Genomic DNA, 20,709 nt, shown 5'->3' with positions numbered 1-20,709 from the left:
AAGTTACAGTAGAGCTAAAAAAAGTATATTTAAAACAAAGAATCTGGAAATAAAAAAGACTCCAAAAACTGAAGTCCTTGTTTTCATCATGGATAAAAAGAAGTTGAGCTGCAGTATTTTTATAACTGTATTTTGTTTACTTAAATGAAGCCTTTGGGCCCTATCATACACCCGGCGCAAGGCGTGACGCAATTGTTGTTTGCTAGTTTCATCTTGCCGCAAGAGTTGTTTTGACGTTTTGCACCACACTGTTTAAATAGCAAATGCATTTGCACTCATGTTCACCCATAGGCTTTCTGGTCTAAAAAAGGAGTTGTGTTGAGGCTCATTGCTGGCCGGTGCTAATTTGAGGAACTAGAATAGACTGTTTAATAGACCAGTTCAAAGCCGGTTTATTGTCCAGCGCAGTGCGCATTAGTTGTGCGCCTCGCTTACACACTGCTTAATACACACAAGATGTACAGCAATATGCAAATATCTTTACAAATGAAAAAGAATTAAAGGATTGAAATATTACAAAAAATATTATTTTCTAGCCTACATAAATATAAAAACCATACTTTCATGACTTCTTCATCTCGGGGGGCTTTTTCAGTTTATTCATAACAATTTGCTTTTGTATAATGTTATTATTATTATTAGCAGTATTATTTTTTATATGCATATTTTTATTTGTTTTATTAAAAACAAGCTTAGATCTGTCCACCTGTCAGGTTTTGGACCATATGGGACATAGCATTTGTATTTGGAAATAACTCAGTTTTTTTAACACACTTCGTTATTATTGTTCATTTATTTGCTTGCTGGAAATTAGAACTGAATTTAGAAATAATTTAGAAACATCTTTGCGCTTAACAAACAAAATAAATTATTTATAGGCTAATGTCTGTGCTAATGTCTGTGCGTAAAACAAGTTTCCCTATCCACAAGAGTGAAAGTGAAGAATGAAGAGGCTCATCTCTCATTCTCACCTGTAAATGCTCTGTTTAACAGTTTTCTTACTAGTGAAATGCTCAATTTTTCCACTTACAAAGAACATGTAAATAGCAAATGTGCTATTGCGTGACACAACTGACTCTTAAAGGGAATGAGAGATGAGACTTTGATTGGTTTATTCTCAAAACATCTATAACTCATTAAAAGAATAAGCTTAACCCTGTGAGACCATGCGCCATGGCGCAAAGCGGATTTTTCTGTCCTTAAAATAGCAAAGGTGGATTCTGACACGCCCTTATTGCGTTTGGGCCCTGAGCTTTGCACTTTGCGCATGGATCGTCAAAATATAGCCTTTAATATGTGCTTAAGAGACTTCTTTAGTAAAAAACACTTTATTTTAACGTGTCCTTGCTAAACATTAAATTTACTATCTATAGCAGTGTTTCTCAAACTTTTTTTCATCAAGTACCACCTCCAAAAAAAATTGTACCAACATAATGACAAGACAAATTTATTCCTTTTTTTTAAGAAGATTTATTATTCTGAGCCACTTTAAGCATTATCAATGATTTGAACATTAAAAATGTAATGTGTTTATATATACACTGTAAACGATTTCTTGTTAAATTAACAGTAAGTTACTGGCAACAATTATCCGGTAGCTGCTGTATTTCATAAAACAGTAACATTACTGTAATACTAATTACATTAGTATTAGATTTACTGTAAAATGTAATACATCATTTTACTGTTTTCTTTTTTTACTGTAACACCAATTACAGTAGTGATACACATACTGCAAAACTGAAAACAGTATTTTACTGTACATTTTTACCATGCAGAACTACGGTATTTTAACGTTACTTTCATTATTACTGTATAGTATTTTACAGTTATTAAATGTTATTTTATTGTATTTAATAGTGCTACTTTATAATGAGCAATGAGCAAAAAAATTTCAAAAATTGCACAAATATTATTTGAACTGTTTAAGAAATACAAGAAAAATTAAGAAACTGAAACTTTAACTTCACAATAAAAGTTTATTGTGTAAACCCTACTGAAACAGTAGCAATTATTCAATATAACAAAGCAACAGAACACTAATGAACAATTGATAATTAAAACCAGTCAACAATTAATGTATCAAAAAGCATTAAAATTTAAAAAACAGGTGAAAATACTGCTACAAGACAGGAAATGATGAAGGCCAAATGATGTTGTGGAAAAGGGACAGTGAAAAAGGGCAGCAGCACTTCTGATGATCCTGCAAAAATGACAAGCAAAATCAATCACTGGAGTAAAAGCTAATCATGCCTCAAATTATTTCATTCATTCAGAAACCAAACACCGCACTATTGTTTTATATATATATTTATATATAAAACACTGTTTTTTTTTAATCATTTTTGTTGGCAAAATTGTTTGTTGTCAATTTACAATTACACTAACGTTAATGGGGAAAAGATCCGTCAAGTCAAAACTAGTCATTAACTAGTCTTAACTATAAACTATAAACTAGTCTTCACATAATGTCTGACTCTGTATAGCTTGAATATCTAATTCCATGATCACACTACTAGTGCTTCCACCGATTTAAGAGGGGTGAACACAGTTCATTCTGACCTTAAGAGGCTACATATTTAAAATAAATAAATAAAATAATCTAATTTAACGTGACTAATGTTAATCAAGTACTTTTAAGCTTTTAACATGTGAAAATTCACTTCTAACTTACAGACAAGATTGCGTTAGAGAACATGAAAGCCGTAGGTGATTTTTAAAAAATAATGCTAATGATGAGTTGCTGACCTTTGGTTCGTATAAAACAAAATAATCACTAAGCATTCATTTTTGGCAAAATCTGCCGAGAGGCACAGCGACACGACAAAATGTGTTAAAGTTGAGCAAAGAACTGTACAGTAGTCAAGCAATCTACTTCATGAAATGTTTGTGGTAATATTTTGCGGTCAATTCGTATTACTGTATTTCAATATGCAGTGATGGCATGTCAGTGAGACAAATAAATCTTTAATAGAGTCATTTTGTTCAATTTATTTTTTTTTTTTACGAACACCTCTCCAGTGACATTTCCTCAAATTAAATCATCATGACGTTACTGTGCACAGCATCAATTTAAATCCCAAATTTTTTAAAACAGTCACTGCTGATTACAAACTAACATTAAAGATAGGCTTACAGAAATAATGTATGCATGATAATATGAAGATTTATTACTCACTGATGTCGAAGCACTTCGTCAGAGATGTAGACAGGACAGAATATGTGCCATCAAATGAGCTCTTGTGCAGCCTTTGTTGGACATCATGGTAGTATGTTCACCTATACTGTAAAAAAAACAAAATCTAAATAATCTAAAAAAACTATAATTTTATTTATTAAATACTTGCTTAACCATTTATAGATGTAAAAGTAACCAAAATAAATAATTTATTAAAATGTGAGGGATACTAAGCATGTTTGGTCTACAGAGAGAAGTAAACGTTTACTTTAAGCATTGATCCTAATGAATCTATTTCTGAACTACATCCAACCTCGCCTCTGAAACAGCATTTTTGAGCATTTAGATCAGGGGTGCTCAACCCTGTTCCTGGAGATCTACTTTTCCGCAGAGCTCACCTGCAACCTTGATCAAGAACACCTGTCTTTATTTACCAAGTGCTCCTTCAGATACTATTTAGTTGGTTAGTTGATGTTTGATCAGGGTTGGAGCTAAACTCTGCAGAAAGGTCGATCTCCAGCAACAGGGTTGAGCACCCCTGTTTAAGACAATGAAAAATAAGACATCTAGATGATATTTTATATTCAATCATTTGTTGTGAAATTTAAATGGCTTCTATTCAGTATATACATAAAATAAAATTAGAATAAGAATAAAAAATAATACTCTATGCCAAATAAAATACTTCAGATCTAAATAAAGCAGGTGTTTTTACCTAAAGGTTCCTTTCCTCCAGGTAGTTTAGCTGCAGATCGCTCCACATCTGTGCTTTATTTGGTTCTTGACTTAAGAGTAACTGTAGTCGCATTCCAGGTCCATCAAAATCTGAGCTAAAAAGACAATATGGCAAAAGACAAGACACATATAAATAAGTCTCAGAATAAAATATTTAAAAGGATAGTTTACTATTCTGCCACCATTACTCTATGTGTTTTTAACCAGTTAGAATTTCTGTTGAACACTAAAGCAGATATTTTGAAGAATGTTAGAAACCTGTAACTATTGACATCCATATTTTAACCAAATTTCTTTAAAAAAAATATACAAGTTTGATGTTTAATGGAACAAAAAAAAAATCTAACTATTTTGAAACAAGTGGAGGATGCCAAAGATGCTCTTATTTTTATTTTTGGGTGAACTGTCCCTTCAACTTATGACATAAAAAAAACAATATTGAACCAAGCTTACAGTTTCCAGGCTGTTTGAAAAAAACAAACACGGCCAGTAAAATTGCTAATAAACACAAAGACTAGTTACAGTAAAAAATCTGTGTCTAATATTTACTCAGCATTTGATAGCCAAATAGCCTAGCCATGGTTGTTTTATTAATTCATTCATTTTCTTTTCGGCTTAGTCCCTTTATTAATCTGGGGTCACCACAGCGGAATGAACCGCCAACTTATAAAGCATTTGTTTTATGCAGCAGATAACCTTCCAGCCCCAACCTATCTCTGGGAAACATCCACACACACTCATACACTACGGACAGTTTAACTTACCCAATTCACCTGCAACGCATGTCTTTGGACTGTGGGGGAAACCGGAGCACCTGGAGGAAACCCACGCGAACGCAGGGAGAACATGCAAACTCCACACAGAAACGCTAACTGACCCAGCCGAGGCTCGAACCAGCAACCTTCTTGCTGTGAGGCGACAGCACTACCTACTGTGCCACTGTGTCGCTACTGGAAGAAGAAAAAGAGTTTGTACATGAAACTCCTCACAACAAATCTGTGAACAACTTGACGTTTCAAAATCTAATCAAAATGAGCAAGACATGAACATTACCTTGAACAATCAAGTGAGGAGTGATTGGTAGCATCAGCTTTTCAACATCAATTGCTGTAGCTGCAAAAAAGAAATATAGAGTAAAGATAAGAGTAAAATAAGACTTAACATTTAATAATCTAAATCTATGGTACAACCATACCAATCTGTATGGGGTTAAAATAAACTTGTATACAAATCATTCCCTACACCTGAACACCAAAAATAAAATGTACAATTAATGATACACTATACAATAAGCTCATTAACCAGTGAGAAATAGACAATTAATATGAATTATGTTAATATTAACATTAACTTAAAAGACATGAACTGAATTTTATTATCAGCTCAATTTAATAAAACAGTTTAGACTTGTTTCATTGTGAGTTTAGTTTAAATAACTTACAGTTAACAAATCTAACCATAATGATAACTTAGTCATAATGACCACATGAAGACCAGAGCTTACCTTAACGTTAAACGTTTAACTTTTTATGGTGACTTTGCCTTCATCTCAGTGTTGTGCTGAAATAGAAAATGCAGTTAACGTTACACTGAGTAAAAGTTATGTTTTTTTTCAGGTAACGTTACTATGGTCAAAAACTCACTCAAGATAAACTCACTGTACGTTATCTAATAGTTACCTCGCAAACACTACAAACACGGTCTGGCGTCGAATAACGTGACATAAGAACCTAACTTACAACTAAAGTAACTTGGTTAATTATTTTAAATTACACACACACTACACAGAAATATACACAAAACAAAACTTTAACGGACAGAATTGACTTTTAAACACTTACCGAGGATGAATTCACTGGAGGAAAAGGCGACAGGTGGATTTCAAATTAGGATAGCCGTTTGCCTGGTGAATGTCGAATCGACTCTGTTCGGTTCAATAAATCGGCTCCTTAGAACAGTAAAGAGTCGAATCCGCCTAAAACCGATTCCTTTTCGTATATTATTGTAAGACACAACAATGAATCATTACTATATCGTTATACTACTCGGCCACACACATTTATACACATGTTGCTGAATGTGCTAGTAAACACGTGTGATAAAATAATTCCCGAGCAAACAGTTCAATCCGATTCGGTGTCGTTTGAGTCCTGAACCGAACCAGTGCAAACGTGATATTGATTAAATAGTAATATTGTTTTTTTTTGTTCACTTTACCAGCAAAAATATTACATATATCTGACTTTAACAATAAGAATAAGGTTCGCTTGAAGTGTTTTGAGAATTAAATTTTTTTTTCTCCCAGAATTCATTTTACACCAACAAGCAAATAGTAATGGCGGATGAGAAAAGCCAGATAATGTCGTAAATATTGCGTTTAATATGTCACGAAATGAAGTTTTAACAGTTTTTCATGCGAGAATGTAGTTCTTCCAAACTCAAATCTGTGGTTTGTTTATAGATATAATGACTACTTTTAAGTGTGCTTTGCCGATAGGGGAGATTCTGACCTCCAGGGGTTGACGGCGCTTTATCACTCAAGTATCCGGCAAACCTCATGCTTTAATCGGCTTAGACATTATTGAGACATGCCCCTGTCTTGGATGGCTCTATAATGAATGTGTTATAAAATAAAGTTTTAACAGTTTTTCATGCGAGAATGTTGTTGTTTTAAACTCAAGCCTGTGCCTTATTTATAAAGATGATGCATATTTTAAAATGTTGTTTTGAAAATGCGGAGATATGTGACCTCTACGGTGGCCAATATGGGCGCCCAATATTCTTGAATCCGTCTAAAGCAGGTTGGTCACTGACATTTAAGCTGACTTTCAAATCATTTTGTGTGTTTAACAGTCTTTTGTTACGTGAATCAATTATTTTTGTTTCAATTTACGTTTTGGTTTAGCACATAGTTATGTTTATTTAATATTATTTAATATTTCCATGTTACCTTATAAAATGAAGGTGCAGTGCACCCAAAAATGGAAAACCAAGGGACAGTTTAATGCACTGAACAGTCTGAAGAAACTGGTTAGGTTATTAACTTCACAAAATAATTTGTCAAAAATAAATAAACATAATAATCATAATATATATAGTGTGTGTGGAGTTGTTCTTGGTCATTTGCAGTACTGTATTTAGATACACAGTAACTGATTTTTCCCAAAATTCATTGTAAAATCTACAGTAGCATACTGTTAACCATGTTCACAGTATAGAAAAGTTGAAAATACATTATTATACTGTGAAAACAACAATATATACAGTAACACACTGTGCACAGCGTATACAGTAAAAAACTGTTGAGAAATGCAGTATAATACTGAGAAAACAACAGAAATCGTTTACAGTGTAGGTTAAATAAAATAATAAAAAGTCAATGTTTAAAATGTGCTTTTAAATGTTAATTAAAAATGGTAGGATACTGTTCTTAAAGTAAAAAGAAAACTGCTGTACTTAAATGTAAAGTATTAACAAATAGTAACCTATTCATTAAAAACCTGGAAATGAAAGTGGGAGAGGGAGGAGGGTAGGATCAGGAAAGTTCTCATAAGCTGGGATTCATATGTCGGCAGACTAACCACTGGGCTATCATGCTGACTAATGGACCATTATTTTAAAGTGTTACCAGTATATTATATGAAATGATATGGTAAAATCCTACAGTAAATATAAACCTAACCCTATACTTGTAACAAGGACACTTTAAAGCAAAGTGTAAATTAGTGTATTTAAAGTTGCCAACTGCCATTTTGCATTCGCCTGATAGGGTGTATTATTGCGCTAATATAAATTATGAAAAAGTATTACTGTAAACAGGGGTGGCACAGTGGGTAGCGATGTCGCATCACAGCAAGAAGGTCACTGGTTTGAACCTCGGCTGGGTTAGTTGGCAGTTCTATGAGGAGTTTACATTTTCTCCCCATGTTAGCCTGGGTTTCTTCCCTTTGCTCCGGTTTCACACACAAGTCTAAAGACATATGGTATAAGTGAATTGGGTAAGCTAAAAAAAAAATTGTCCGAAGTGTATTAGTGTGAATGAGTGTGTATGGCTGTTTCCCAGTACTGAGTTGCAGCTGGAAGGGCATCCGTTGTGTAAAACATATGCTGGATACGTTGGCGGTTCATATCGCTGTGGCAACTCCTGATTATTAAAGGGTCTAAGCTGAAAATAGAATGAATGAATGAATGAATTACTGCTTCCTTTTTAATTACCTTTTATGATGTCCATACGATATGTAGGTCAGGTTGCACAGGCCTATTTTATTCAGTAATTATGTTTTAATAATATGACTTTTGAAAGAATATGTGAATATATTGTCTTTTTTTCAGTAATCTCTACGGTATTGACACTTCAGGAACTCCAGAGTGAAATCAATCATGGCCGCTATATTGAAATGTCTAATTATTGTCTATATTAAAGCTCCAAACTTAATTTTTGTTCTAATCTGTCTCTCCAATTGAAGTAACTTGTGTTTTTTATAGACCAGCAGTTACAGCAATACACAAAATCTATGCTTAATACTTGTGAAATTTTTAAAGAGATGATTGCAACTTTACTCTAATTTCCATTGTTTATTTCTGAGGTGATGTAAAACTTTAGTGCTTCTAAAGTAGATTATTTCTAGACAACTCTGTTCTTGTCGTGTGTAGGGTTAAACCGAACACAAAAGTAGAGATTTCACTTTCTCTCTTAAAATGTCTTTAACACTTTTTTAATATACGTGAGATTTTAATTTTAGAGGGTTGTAATGGGTTATTTTAATAAAACGCAGACATAAAGGCAGAGGAGAGCAGATGATCCTTCTGACTTGTCAGCTTTAATATTCTCACACATGCTAATTTAGGTGCTGTCTGTCTGATATAGACACAGACTGCATTAAAGAGTACATGGATATATCTTTTTAAAGCTGACGTTAAGTATAAGGATCCCTTAAATTGTGCTTTTAGCTGTGTTTCCATCCAAAGCTTATATTTTTATTTTTTTATTTTCTGGAATGGTGTAAATAATTTGTGAACAAAGTCAAAATTTCATCTTCTGTGTTCAAGAGAACAAAATGCTCACTTCTTTGGAAACTAGTGTAAGTTATCATTTATAAAAATAGAAATAGCTGCAACTTCTGTATAAATGGTTTGAGGCTCAGAGCTTGGAGATGACACTTCTAATAACTGTTGTTTGGGGACACAATCTGTGAGATGGTTCTGGCAGGTCATTTAACCAAATCATTTTCATGACAGACATTTGAGAATGACTGAAATAACATTTGAGAAGTTGTGCATTGAGATTAGTTCACTGATTAGTCAAGTTATCAATCACATCTCTCAGGATGTTTTTATATTGCGCTTGTTTTTGTCTGATATAGCAGTCACCTTTTCACATTATGTGATTTAGACTTAGTCAAAGACAAGAAACATGTTAGAGTAATCATTACGTCTTGACCAATCAAAGTCTGTCATCGTTAACAAGGTGTGTGTTTTGGCTGTGTAATATATTGTTTAAGCATCAATATCGCAATGTTTGCGTCCGCAATAGTCATATAGTAAGATATGCAATGTTGAGTTAGGATTAGGGTTGTGCGATTAATCTAAGTTGAATTATAATTGCAATTTGAAACGCAATTAATTAATCTCAAAAGGCTACAATATGCAATATATATGTATATATGTAAACAAGAAAACCATGTTTCAAGGTGAAGTGCTTCAAAAACAGTCTGCTATGCTTCAGAAAATTAAACATTCTATAGTGACTTTCTGTCATGGTGTCCTGAGGCATCGCAGGCATGGTATCGGTTGTTTTGCAATTTAGCACATTACACAAGAAGAAACAATTGAATCTTATATCACAATGTACATTTGTCATTTTTGACTCATCATGACACCCTGTGTCAAGAAAATCGTGCTGAAATTGTGTGATCTGACCGTTGCTTCATAACTAGCCAATTGAGTGAGCACACTTTCGTTCTGCCCAATCAGAATTGCTCGACTGAACTAAGTCCACAATAAAAAAAAAAAAACAAACAAACAAACAGGAAAGCACTGACAACTGGGATGATGGTGTCTGCTGCTTCAGAAGCATTAATAGACGAATTAATATCAAAGAAAAATAGCATTTGTAATATGGGAATATTTTGGTTTTAAAGTCACAGACACTGAACAAAAACAGGTATATTTTTTAGAGCTGTCACAGAATTGTTTCCACTACTTACAGATTATTGAGCTGAAGCTTGATTTAAATCAAAATTAGTTTAAAGTTTAAGTTTAATCATAAATCAAATCGCAATAACAATATCTGTCAAAAAATGTGATATTTGCAGTTAGATAGTTTCCCCAAATTGCACACCCCTAGTTAGGATTATAAATGACCAAAAACCACAAATCAAAACACAAAATTTGTGGAAACACTGCGGAATTGAACTAAAATATTTTGAAAGTTTATCATATGCACTTGTTTTTAAGGTCTGTGACTATGTGAGCATTTGAAGAGAGTTTAAAGTATTTTAGTAGTGCATAAAGATAAATTTTATTTAAGTTTTTATAAAGTGAAGACTATACAGTGCTATTTTGTATTTGATTATTCAATTTCTGTACTTGAATATTTTTGCTCTCTCCAGATAACCATAAAGCATAGTTTTTTTCATTTCAATATTTTCATATTATATCATATTTAATATTTTCAACATCCATTGTATTTATGACTGGTGTTTGTTTATTATATGTGTATATAATCAGTTACATAACAATATTTTTATATTTCACTCTCCTACAAAATCATCCAAAGTAATGACTTTGCAAATAGAGATATTTAAATCATCTATTGAAATTATATCGCAATACATATCGCAGAGAAAAAAAAAAAGTTAATGAATTATGGTAAAAAATCTTGTAAATCATTATAAGGGCAGGCTCCAGGAACCATTGTACACTTAAATGTTATTGTAAATTGTAAACACAGCTACATTGTTCTAAATTCTGCTATAGCATCACCTATTTTAGTAGCCAGTTCATCAGACTCATGGCAGAAAGTCTGGCCTCATTGGAAATGTGTGCCTCTACATTTTTTGTTAAACTTGAAAATAATTGGCTCCAGGTACGCTTCCTTGCATGTTTCAGATGACAAATGTGAAATGTTGTACTTGGGGTATGTTTTGTTCTTTATTTTAGGTTTTTAATTGCTAGGGTTTCGTATCAAATACCTTGAATATTCATATACTGTTAGAGTTCAGGTACCGGTCCATGTCTGTAAAGCAGCCAAAAGTCGCATTAAAGTGACTTCTACTCCCCCTTTGACTGATTGGCCAGAGGAGCAGGTGTCAGTCTCAATTAGTGGATCAATGATGATGCTAAAGCCCATTGTGATTTAAATGAAACTTGAATGCCATGAATGAAATGAAGAGCACACAAAAGATTAAATGAGATTAAATTAAATTAAATGAAATGAAGATTAAATGAAAGCACACAAAAGATTAAATCAGAAGAAAAACGGATTTTGTTTTAACTTTTGGAAAACTTTGAATTCAGCTTTCAGGGTTGTGAAATGTTATTTTAAACATGTTTTCATTTTTTTATGATTTGAACTTTTTATTGATTTCTTATTTCAAATAATACAGATGAATATTAAAAACAGAGCATTAACATAAAAGCAGAACAATACCATATAAATAAATAAATACAATAAATAAATAACATCATATAAATTGCGTAAGTAAAACCAAAACACATACAAACCAAAACACAAACAAAGAAAAAGAAAAATTGTTATTTTGTCTTGTTACATGTTTGCTAACATTGTGGGTCGCAGAAATTAAGAAATTTTCCCCATTTACATGTTTTCATTTTTGATTCACACTCATCTTTCAACAAGTGACCTTGTTGTTTTTTATTCTGTAATAAATTTTTGACTTGTGCTTTATAATTTTACAAGTGTTTTCAGTTTTTTGGTTAACGCATATTAGGGCCGCACAATATATATATATATATATATATATATATATATATATATATATATATATATATTAGGGTTGTAACGATACACGATATGAAATCGAAATCGCGACACTCAGATCTACGATCCTGTGTCGCGGTGTGATAAGGGAGAATCGCGACACACCCCGTGACTACCTTTCTAATAACGTCACGCATGCCTGCAAAAGTTGAGCTAATTAACACTTTTTTCGTTCGACATTACGAGCACTGCTCTATTTAAGCCCTCGCAATATTTAGCCGGGAGAGCTCACACGGAGCTCTTAGTTAGACTCCTTTGCAGAGTAAGGGAAGTTGTCACGTTTTTTCACTGCAATGTTGACATGATGGTGTTTCTGAAGAATTTTCAACTGGTATTCTTTGGTATTCTTGAGAGAAATAAGTTGTTTATTTGTTTAATGTTTACTTGATTTGTGGTTTGCAGCACAGGCATTGAGCCTCAGTGTGAAACAGTAGCCAAAAGGTAGGTAACAGCGCAAACTTTTTTGTGCGCTTTCTGTTTGAACCTTTGGGAGTGCTGACTGACAGGTGCGCGATGCGTGAGGTCAGAAAACACGTTGAAGCTTTCAGTTAAGATGAACACAGTTTCTATAGTTGTACTTTATTTAGAGATAAAGGTATATGGCTCTGCATATAATCACTCTATCTTGCTGGAGTTTATAGCCGTTTCGCTTTACTTCAGGACGCATTAATGCCGCTCTGAAGGTCTAATCGCTGTTTTAAGTTATCCAGAGCTGTATGAATGTACAAATCTTGAATATCACAATAGTATTAAATATTTCAACTGTAACACTGACAGCAACACTTTTGCACAATCGATACCCAGCTGATTCAGTCGTTTCATAAGAGGACCGCGCCTCTTCTTTTTTCCTTGTCAACATAAAGACAGTGAGGTGCGCCTTGTTTTCGGCCCCTTGTTTAACTGCAAGGCATACTTAATTTGCGGGACGATAACGATAACGTATACAGACAAATTTGCCAAAGAAGCAAAATAGAAGAAGAATATTGCTGTTTGATACAGACCTGTTGATGCTAAACCAGCGCTTATGTTGACCTGGATCTGGGTAATAAATGCAACAAATAGGCTTTACTTTTTATTTTACAGCTTATAAAGCATGTATGCACATTAATGCAATATCATATTTAAACAACAAAACTGTTTACAAAAAGTCAACATATGCGCGCGTTGTTGTTGTCTTTTCATCATGCAGCGCGCGCACTTGAACCGCGAGGGAGAGAGAGGAAACCATAGGCTATATCAGGACATAATCTTTAAAATAATGATTTCTATTAAAAATGTAAAAGATTTTGTGATTATAATAATAACAGCGGGGCATTAAATAAATGCATATTTTTCGTGGAGCGGGCAATTTGAGGAATTCTGCGATTTTTATTTGGCGGAAGAAAAAAACATATGATTGGAAAAAAAAGCCTATGCCGGTTATTAAAAAGAATCAGTCAGTATTTTCATTTTGTAATATAAATTAATTGTTTAAGTGAAAATAATTTAGGGCAGTCCTATTTATTTATTCATTTTATTTAGATTATTCTGCTCTTCTGTGCTAAACACTGCAGGTGCGCGATGCGTGTTGTTCTGTTCCACTATTAATATGCTAACATATAAAAATAAATCAGTATTTTAAAATGCAATATTTAATGTGTCAGACACAAAATAGACATGTCAATTTGTTTAATATAAAATTAATAGTAATCTGACCAGTTATCCGTTAATAACCGATTAATGAGCAGCATTTGTCGGTTAGCAAAATTAACGGAATGAGCATCCCTAGTAGCTATTTAATTTACTTTTTCTATGTATGACACAATGGAGTTTAGTTCTGTTTGGTTTTTCAACAGAATTTTGTTACAAAGAAAACAAAAGTGATATAGCTTTGGCTATTTATTTATTTGATTTATGGCTATTTATATTGTTAATAATTTGCATAGTTAATATTGTTCTTTGATGTTTAGTTTATAAAGATTTTTCAAATGTTATTTATTAAAAAATAGTTTTAAAAATCTTTTTTTTCTTTTTTTCTTTATATATATATATATATATATATATATATATATATATATATATATATATATATATATATATATATATATATATATATATATATATATACATACAGTTGAAGTCAGAATTATTAGCCCCCTTTTAATTTTTTTCCCATTTTTTAATATTTCCCAAATAATGTTTAACAGAGAGAGGAAATTTTCACAGTATGTCTGATAATATTTTTTTCTTCTGGAGAAAGTCTTATTGGTTTGATTTCGGCTAGAATAAAAGCAGTTTAAAAAAAAAAAAAAAAAAACAATTTTGGGACAAAATTATTAGCCCCTTTAAGCTATTTTTTTTTCGATAGTCTACAGAACAAACCATCGTTATACAATAACTTGCCTAATTACCCTAACCTACCTAGTTCACCTTATTAACCTAGTTAAGCCTTTAAATGTCACTTTAAGCTGTACAGAAGTGTGTTGAAAAATATCAAGTAAAATATTATTTACTGTCATCATGACAAAGATGAAATAAATCACACTGTAAACGATTTCTGTTGTTTTCACGGTATTATACTGCATTTCTCAACAGTTGTTTACTGTATAAGCTGTGCACAGTGTGTTACTGTATATATTGCTGTTTTCACAGCATGATAATGTATTCTCAACATTTCCATACTGTGAACATGATTAACAGTATGCTACTGCAGATTTTACAATGAATTTTGGGAAAAAATCAGTTACAGTACTGCAAATGACCATGAAAAACTCTACACACACTTTATATTATTATTATGTTTATTTATTTTTTTTGACAAAGTATTTTGTGAAGAAAAATAAAATAACCTATTTCTTCAGACTGTTCAGTGCATAAAGCTGTCCCCTGGTTTTCCATATTTGGGTGTACTGCACCTTAATTTTATAAGGTTAACATGAAAATATTAAATCATTTTTAATCAACATAAATTTGTGCTTAACCAAAACGTAAACTGGAACAAAAGTAATTGATTCATGAAACCAAAGTTAGCTTAAATGTCATAATGACCAGCCTGCTTTCGGATTCATGAGGTTAGGGCACCCGTCATCACCATGGAGATCACATATCTCCGCATTTTCAAAACAATATTTTAAAATACCCACCATCTCTATAAATAAACCACAGACTTGAGTTTAAAACAACTACATTCCCGCATGAAAAACGGTTAAAACTAAATTTCATAACACATTCATTATAGAGCCATCTAAGACCGGGGCAAGTCTCACATGTCTAGCCGATTATAACCTCGTTTCGCCGGATACATGAGTGATGATGGACACCCTGGAGGTCAGAATCTCCGCTATCGGCAAAGCACGCTTACAATTTACACATGATATCTATAAATAAACCACAGATTTAAGTTTGTAAGAACTACATTCTCGCATGAAACACGGTTAAAATTTCATTTCGTGACATATTAAACGCAATATTTATAATATTAGCTGGGCTTTCTCATCCGCCATTACCATTTGCTTGTTGATGTGAAATTCTGGGAGAAAAAAGTATTAATTCTCAAAACACTTCAAACGAACATTATTTGTATTGTCAAGGTCAGATATATGTAATAATTTCGCTGGTAAAGTGAATATAAAACAATGTTACTATATTGTAATCAATATCACGTTTGCACTGGTTCGGTTCAGCACTCGAGCGACTCTGAATCGTATTGAACCGAATTGAACCGTTTGCTCGGGAATTATTTGATCACACGTGTTCACAAGCACATTCAGCAATATGCAATTAGTGTATAATTAGTGTATAAATGCTTGTGGCCAAGCAGTATAACGAAATAGTAATGAATCATATACAAAAAGGAATCTGTTTTAGGCGGGTTCGATTCTTTACTGTTCACTAAGGAGCCGATTCATAGAACCGAACGGACACGACTCGACCTGCAGGCAACGGCTCTCCTAATTTGAAATTCACCTGTCGTCTTTCATCCAGCGAATTCATCCTCGGTAAGTGTTTTAAAGTCAAATTTTGTCCGTTAAAGGGTTGTTTTATAAGTATTTCTGTGTATTGTGTGTGTAATTTAAAAGAATTAACCAAGTGACATTAGTTGTAGGTTCTTATGTTATGTCACGCTGTCCGTTAACAAACGGTATTTTAAACAAGAAATAACAGACGCCAGGCGGTCATTGTAGTGTTTGCGAGGTATTGTACAGTAAGTTTATCTTGAGTGAGTTTTTGACCATACGTTAAGTTACCTGAAAAACATAACTTCAACTTATTGTAACTGCATTAATGAATTCTCTATTTCAGCACAACACTGAGATGAAGGCGAAGTCACCATGAAAAGTTAAACGTTTACCTTTAAGGTAAGCTCTGGTCTTCACATAACGTTAGTCATTATGACTAAGCTATCATTATGGTAAAATTTTTCAACTGTAAGTTAGTTATTTAAACTAAACTCATAATGAAATGAGTCTTAACTGTTTTATTAAATGGAGCTGAAAATTAAATGCAGTTGAATTATTTTAAGCTAACGTTAATATTAACAAAATACATATTAATTGTCTATTTCTCAATAATGTTAATGAGCTTGATGTATAGTGTGTCATTAATTGTACATTTAATTTTTGGTGTTCAGGTGTACCTGAGGTGAGTGTACGTTCTGAGTACACAGATATAAGCCAAAGTCATATCCATCCTAATCTAAGAGAAATTGATGGGGTCAGGGAATGATTTGTGTACAAATGTATTTTAACCCCATACAGATTGGTATGGTTGTACCATAGATTTAGATTAATTAATGTTAAGTCTTATTTTACTCTTATTATATTTATCTGTTTTTCAGCTACAATAATTGATGTTGAAAAACTGATGCTACCAATCACTCCTCACTTGATTATTCAAGGTAATGTCGATGTCTTCCTCATTTTGATTAGATTTTTAAATGTCAAGTTGTTCACAGATTTGTTGTGAGGAGTTTCATGTACAACCTCTTTTTCTTCTTCCAGCAGTTCCTAAGATAAAAAAATCTGGTGTTAAAACAGCCACGGCTATGCTAGTTGCCTACCAAGTGCTGAGTAAATATTAGACAAACATTTTTTTCTATAACTGTTGTCTTTGTGTTTATTAGCAATTTTACTGGGCATATGTGTTTGTTTTTTTTCAAACAGCCTGGAAACTGTAAGTTTAGTTCAATATGTTATTTTATGCTATTCATTTTTGTCTTAACATGGATTGCATGTTGAAGCTATCGTTTTATAGTGGGAAAATGTAAAAGAGAATCACTGAATACAATGGCATAATGATTCTGCTTGTTCAAAGAAGGTACTTGATTTAGTTTTCCTCAAGCGACACATCAGTTTTTATGACTATTGCTTGACACTTGAATTGAAGGGACAGTTCACCCCAAAATGAAAATAATAGCATCTTTGGCGTCCTCCACTTGTTTCAAAATAGTTATATATTTAATTTGTTCCGTTGAACACAAACTCGTATTTTTTAAAGAAATTTGGTTCAAATATGGATGTCAATAGTTACTGGTTACTAACATTCTTCAAAATATCTGCTTTAGTGTTTAACAGAAATTCAAACTAGTTTAAAACACGTGGAGTAAATAGTGGCAAAATAGTAAACTATTCCTTTAAATATTTTATTCTGAGACTTTTATTTATATGTGTCTTGTCATATTGTCCTTCTAGCCCAGATTGTGATGGACCTGGAATGCGACACCAGTTACTCTTAAGACAAGAACCGAATAAAGCACAGATGTGGAGGGATTTGCAGCCAAACTTACTGGAGGGAAGGAACCTTTAGGTAAAAACACCTGCTTTATTTAGATCTGAAGTATTTTATTTGACATAGAGATTTATTGTTTTAATTCTAATTTAAAGCAAACAAGGTTGAGCACCCCTGGTCTAAAAGCTCAAAAATGCTGTTTCCGTGATAAGGTTAAATGTAGTTTAGAAATAGATTCATTAGGATCAATGCTTAAAGTAAACATTTTCTTCTCTCTGTAGACCAAACATGTTTACTATCCCTCACATTTTAATAAATTGTTTCTGTTTTTGTTTCTTACAGTGTGGGTGAACATACTACCTGGATGTCCAACAATGGCTGCACAAGAGCTCATTTGATAGCACACATTCTGTCCTGTCTACATCTCTGATGACCTGGAAGTGCTTCGACATCAGTGAGTAATACATATTTATATTGTCATGCATACAGGATTTCTGTAAGCTTAGCTTTAATGTTAGTTTCTAATCAGCAGTGACTGTTTTAAAAAATTAAGTATTTAAATTATTCTCAACGTTTTACTGATGCTGTGCACAGTAACGTTATGATGATTTAGTTTGAGGAAATGTCACTAGAGGGTTTGTATAAAAAATAAATAAATTGTATGAAATGACTCGATAAAATGTTTATTTGTCTCGCTGACATGCCATCACTGCTGCATATTAAAATACAGTAATACGAATTGACCGCAGAATATTACTACAAACATTTCATTAAGTAGGCTAGACTGCTCTTTAGTTCTCTACTCAACTTTAACACATTTCCTCGTGTCGCTGAGCCTCTCTGCAGATTTTGCCAAAAATGAATACTTAGTGATTACTTTGTTTTATGCAAACCAAATATCAGTAACTCATCATTAGCATTATTTTAAAAAATCACCCACGGCTTTCATGTTCTCTAACGCAATCTTATCTGTAAGTTAGAAGTGGATTTATACGTGTTAAAAGCCTAAAAGTATTTAATTAACATTAGTCACGTTAAATTAGATTATTTTTATTTATTTAATTTTAAATATGTAGCCTCTTAAAGTGAGAATGAACTGTGTTCACCCCTCTTAAATTCGTGGAAGCACTAGTAGTGTGATCATGGAATCAGATATTCGAGCTATACAGAGTCGGACATTAAGTTAAGATGAGACTTTATTTTTTACACACCTGTGTGGACACCTGAATAGCAATCTTTAAGAACAATGCCCGCTGATCTTTTCCCCATTAACGTTAGTGTAATTGTGAATTGACAACAAACTGTATTTCACCAACAAAAACAATTAAAAAAACTGTTATATATATTATAACTGTTATATATATTTATATATATATATATATATATATATATATATATATATATATATATATATATATATATATATATATATATATATATATATATATGTATATATATATATATATGTATAAAAAAACAACAGTGCAGTGTTTCGTTTCTGAATGAATTAAATGGTTTGAGGGATGATTAGTTTTTACTTCAGTGATTGATTTTGCCTGTCATTTTTGCAGGATCATCAGAAGTGCTGCTGCCCTTTTTCACTGTCCCTTTCCACATCATTTGGCCTTCATCATTTCCTGTCTTGTAGCAGTATTTTTACCTGTTTTTAAAATTGTAATAATTTTTGATGCATTAATTGTTGACTGGTTTTAATGATCAATTGTTTATTAGTGTTCTGTTGCTCTGTTATATTGAATTATTGCTACTGTTTTAGCATGGTTTACACAATAAACCTTTATTGTGAAGTTAAAGTTTCAGTTTCTTTATTTTTCTTGTATTTCTTGAACAGTTAAAATGACACTTGTGCAATTTTTGAACATTTTTACCCATTATAAAGTAGCACTATTAAATAAAATAAAATAACATTTAATAACTGTAAAATACTATACAGTAATAATAAAAGTAACGTTAAAATACCGTAGTTCTTCATGGTAAAAATGTACAATAAAATACTGTTTTCAGTTTTGCAGTATGTGTATCACTACTGTAATTGGTGTTACAGTAAAAATCAACAACAGTAAAATGATGTATTACATTTTACAGTAAATGTAATACTAATGTAATTAGTATTACAGTAATGTTACCGTTTTATGAAATACAGCAGCTACTGGATAATTGTTGCCAGTAACTTACTGTTGATTTAACAAGAAATCGTTTACAGTGCAGTTATTAGAAATAGGTTTCTAAAACTATTATGCTTAGAAATGTGCTGAAACAAACTTCCCTCCATTAAACAGAAAATGGGGAAAAAAATAAACAAGGGCGCTAATAAGTCAAGGGGGGTAATAATTATGACTTCAACTGTGTCTGTGTGTGTATATATATATATATATATATATATATATATATATATATATATATATATATATATATATATATATATATATATATATATATATATATATATATATATATATATATATATATATATGGTTTCATCATCAATATCTCAATGTCATTCATGTCACAGATTATGTAATGTTGAGTCTGAAATAAATTTGAAAAGTTCAGATGCAAAAACTCTTTGTCGTCTGAACTTTCCATCGAAATTGAGTATTTTTCTCAGCTTCCTTTGTTTATATTGAGATTTCACTTTAAAGACCAGGAAAAAGACTTATTTGGCATAAAAGTGATATTATTGAACATACACTCATGAGCCTGATAAAAATGCTCATTTTAGAAAATTTTAGACTGCATTTAGTAGGCGTGCTCGATTTTTGAAAAATTATAATCACGATTATTTTGGTCATAATTGTAATCACGATTATTCAAAACGATTACTGTTAAAGTCAAAATTATTAGTGCTTCAGAGAATAAAACAAATAAAAAAAGGCTTTTTTATTTTTATTTTGGCTAGAATAAAAGCAGGTTTAAATATTTTGAAACCCATTTTAAAGTATATAATATCAGCCCCCTTACGCAATATATTTTCTGATTGTGTAGCAGAAGAAACTACTGTTATACAATGACCTGCCTAATTACGCTAAATCGCACTTTGAATCTGAATGTATGTATCTTGAAAAATATC

At 32.1% G+C, this 20,709-nt stretch overlaps 1 protein-coding gene and 3 long non-coding RNA genes across 8 annotated transcripts in view; 3 read left to right on the top strand and 1 right to left on the bottom strand.

Annotated features, from left to right (window-relative positions):
• LOC141376089 (uncharacterized) overlaps positions 1 to 20,709 on the top strand; it is a 1,000,182-nt gene that overhangs the window by 399,216 nt on the left and 580,257 nt on the right. The window lies entirely within an intron of this gene.
• pard3bb (par-3 family cell polarity regulator beta b) overlaps positions 1 to 20,709 on the top strand; it is a 679,872-nt gene that overhangs the window by 113,925 nt on the left and 545,238 nt on the right. The gene's annotated exons all lie outside the window — the stretch shown is intronic.
• LOC137496835 (uncharacterized) lies at positions 1,536 to 6,707 on the bottom strand. Of its 2 annotated transcripts, none has more exons than XR_012385228.1 (7): positions 5,755 to 6,707; positions 5,418 to 5,473; positions 4,967 to 5,026; positions 4,678 to 4,863; positions 3,894 to 4,008; positions 3,179 to 3,284; positions 1,536 to 2,203 (listed from the first exon to the last, which is right to left on the bottom strand). It is a non-coding gene; the product is annotated as an uncharacterized lncRNA (long non-coding RNA). The 2 variants fall into 2 exon arrangements; XR_012385229.1 differs by lacking the exon at positions 5,755 to 6,707 and adding an exon at positions 5,593 to 5,727.
• On the top strand, positions 15,804 to 17,210 carry LOC141376086 (uncharacterized). The gene is made up of 3 exons (XR_012385230.1): positions 15,804 to 15,892; positions 16,197 to 16,252; positions 16,732 to 17,210. It is a non-coding gene; the product is annotated as an uncharacterized lncRNA (long non-coding RNA).

This window comes from Danio rerio, chromosome 9 (assembly GCF_049306965.1).
Source record: "Danio rerio strain Tuebingen ecotype United States chromosome 9, GRCz12tu, whole genome shotgun sequence".
Classification (NCBI taxonomy): domain Eukaryota; kingdom Metazoa; phylum Chordata; class Actinopteri; order Cypriniformes; family Danionidae; genus Danio; species Danio rerio.
This window is presented reverse-complemented; position numbering and strand designations above follow the sequence as displayed.